This window comes from Aulonocara stuartgranti (assembly GCF_965226115.1).
Source record: "Aulonocara stuartgranti genome assembly, chromosome: 15".
NCBI classification, from domain to species: Eukaryota; Metazoa; Chordata; class Actinopteri; order Cichliformes; family Cichlidae; genus Aulonocara; species Aulonocara stuartgranti.
The window spans coordinates 33097809-33101340 of record NC_138951.1 but is presented as its reverse complement, the minus strand read 5'-3'; the positions used below and the strand labels follow the sequence as shown (position 1 = coordinate 33101340).

General features: G+C 37.1%; 1 long non-coding RNA gene across 1 annotated transcript; it reads left to right on the top strand.

Annotated features, from left to right (window-relative positions):
- Window positions 1-878: 878 nt before the first annotated feature.
- Window positions 879-3235, top strand: LOC309689175. Its single transcript, XR_014271295.1, has 2 exons — window positions 879-2401; window positions 2978-3235. It is a non-coding gene; the product is annotated as an uncharacterized lncRNA (long non-coding RNA).
- Window positions 3236-3532: the final 297 nt, after the last annotated feature.

The following is a 3532-nucleotide window of genomic DNA, read 5'->3' as shown; positions in this document are numbered from 1 at the left end:
AATGTCGTGCAGGCGAGTCCGCACGGCACCGCAGACCACGCCCCACCACAGCTTTAAGTTGGGTGGTCTCAGAATCTTGGCTTCATCGGTTGGTGGCCTCCAGCTCACTTTGGAATGGTTTGCAGCTGCGTGTGAAGTGGTGGGAATCAGAAGCAGCACCTCCAACTCTGAGGCCATGGTCCTCAGCCAGAAAAGGGTGGAGTACCCTCTCCGGATCAGGGACGAGTTCTTTCCCCGAGTGGAGGAGTTTAAGTTTGTGTTCTTTTTCTTTTCCTGTTATTGCTGAAAAAAAATTGTAAAAAACCCCAATAAAAACAATTTAAAAAAAAACAAAAAACGAGGACGTAAATGAATAGCCTGGGTCTAAGGAGGATAATATTTGCACTTTTTTCATTTCAGCTTAAACGTCAAAGTCTTTACTACATAACATTGAACTTGTATTTGCCAGTTTTTCCACTCGATCTCAATATTGGGTCCAAAGAGATATTATTCCATGTGAAAGATTAAATGTCTGAAAAAGCAAAAGTCAATCTATCAGACTGAGAGCAAATACTTTAAGAAGGAATTAATTTTTAGCTCATCAGCACTAAAACATTAGGAAGACTGTGGGCAGACAAAGTTGATTATAGCAAATGGCTGATTACCAATAGCCAGAAAACCCATTTCTGTAATATACTTACATATCTATATTATTGCTAATATATATTGTAATATATCTATATCACTAAGCACTTCTGGATGGATGCAAACTGCATTTCGTTGCCCTGTACCTGTGCATGTGCAATGACAATAAAGTTGAATTCTATTCTATTCTATTCTAAAACATCTAAAACTTATGTTATCTCATTTGACCAGAAAATAAACGCAAACGTCGTTGGTGTCGGATTTCCCCAGGATATGTTATGTCTCCCACTAGGTACTATGTGGTGTGCTAATAACAAGTAACTTAATGGAACAGATCAATCTGTAGATCAGCTTTGTTTCACAAAATCCAGTTTAGGTTTTTGAGTCTAGATCAACATTTGATATAGATCGGTACATCCCTCACTTTTGTGGCCTAGATTGTTTACTAGCTTCATCCTTTCGATATTTTGGGGTGTAAAACTAAGAGTAAGAAAAAATTTCATAATAAGGTGATAATTCTCTTTGATTTTGTCACAAATGTGACAATTTAGTGTTAGTGTTATTATACTTTTGAGACCAAAATAGACTTTAGTCTGCAACATTCAGCTGCTCTCTCAGGATTGGTGTACTTTAGTATCATTCGAGGCATTATTTATATTAGCAATTCATGAGTTTTACAAGACATTAGTAGTGCAGCTGGGACTTGAAAGACAGGAATAAACATGAGCCTCTTTTCTCAAATTGGAACTTTGAAAACATAATTACATAGTGTTTTGACAGGATTAAGGGGAAAAGAGGGCACCGGTAGCACTTGTTTTTCTGCCCAGACAGTAGAGAGCAATGCTGAAGAGGGTGCTGTGCTTTGTACAGCTGGAGCAGATGCTGCTGTTGGAAACAGAACAGAATCCACGGGTGATCCTGCAAGACTGATTAGACTTCCTCCATGTTTGACGAATGAATTAGCAGTTATTGAAGACAAGGCAACAGTATCCTCTTATTTTTTCTGCCACTACTCATCGCTCTACCTTACACTATCCAGCTCAGTTTGGAAGGCTTTCACTACAAGTGAAGACAATAAAGGAGATTCAAGAGGAGAGAGTTGAAGGGCCCTATCTAGCTGTATAACCAGCTGCATCACTCCTGTCTGAACATAGGCTTTAGACTTGGCTTGATCTCTCAAAATAGGACATTTATAATGATATAAAAGTGGTTCTAGTGTGCTAAGATAATCTTTGTGAAAGGAGTATTGCATTTTCAAAGCAGGTATATTGCCGGCCAAAGCCATTTGAAATACAAATGGCTATGTCCAGTACAATATATTCTGTACAAATTCTATGTTTACACATTCTATATTTGTGTTTAAACAGTGAAGTCCCTGTTAAACACACACACACACACACACACACTACAGATTACAGCTGTTACACAGCAAAGCAAATTCAAAAGTGTTAAATGTTTTGGTGTTAATAGTCTTCTTGCAAAAGTAGAGTTAATTTTACTCTAAGCAGAGTCACATTCTTTTAATGTAACTCTGAGGTGTAAAATGCTAGTAGTTAAAATCGAGTGTTAAAAATGAGTGTTTCTCTGTCAAATCTGGAGGTATTACAATGGAAACATTAACTCTTGACCTCTTAACTCTTAACTCCTACAGGGGCTATGACACCAATAGAGTAAATTCACAGACTCCGAGCCCCAGCACCATAGGCTCCAATCGAAGCTGAAGTGAAGCAGTTTCAGAACATTTTGCTCTACATATTTGAGTTGTTTGCCATGCTTGGTAAGTCATTTTTTCAAAGATTGTTTCAATTGTTATTAGCTTTTACTTCTGTGGCTCTTTGGAGTTGAGACAAAGCTGTGTGAAAGGCATTAGCCATGTTGCTCGGTGATAGCATAATATTCTGTTTTAGCTAGCTGAAAGGTATTGTTTGCAGGCAAATACCACAGCCTTGAAAAAATGCTTGCATGTGAATTTTCAGTCAAACTTTTGGTCAAATACACCTAAAACAATGTCTAGAATGTGAAATGTTGGTATAATGGTGCTACTTGAAGCCTGAAAATGATCGCCCATAAAAAAAAAAACGAGCAAACAGCAGTAGCAGGCGTCCTGACTGGGTTCTACGTTAGCATTTAGATCCCTCCAGAGTTTTGTGCACACGGTTTAGGTAAAAATGAAAAAGGTTGAGGTTTTACATTTAGTTCAGTATTACCTGTTGCCTGTGTCCTCGTCTTTTGGGAAAATACTTTACACAAGTAATGGCTCAAAGAGGATTCCTTCTTACTGTGCTGCAATTGTTTACTGGATTATTTGTGCCATTAATTAGTGTCAACTAATTTTTATTCAATCTCTGCACAGGATATGCTTGTGAAGATGGAATATGGGGGAGAGCAGAAGTGCGTTGAAGTTCCACAAAGGGATGAATGAAGGACATGCATATTGTATTGAAGAAATAAGTGATGAGAATGCTGTTATTTGCATTTACCAGCTCACCTATGTCAGACCTTTTGATAAACAAAATTCTAATGAAAGTGAGAACATGTATACTGTTACATCTTTCAGAAAATGTTTTGAAATTGTGGTGCACAGTTCAGAATAAATGTTTTTCAAAAACCATTGCGTCTTTTTAGTAAATGTTTATTTCCAAAAGAAATTTCTAGAAGTTCAGAACAGTAAAATTCCCGCTTTTTAGAATGAATTAGAAGATAACTCTTACGTAGTTAAACTAAAATACTCTTTGAGAGTTAATATATAAACTCTTAACACCAAGTGTTAAATTATCAACTCCAGACAGATTTGGTGTTTAACACTAAATCAGAGTTAACGTACCAACTCTCCAAAAAGAGTTAAATTAACACTCTGTGGTGTGGACCCATATAGACACTTTAATAGTGTTGAAATCAAATCCGACAG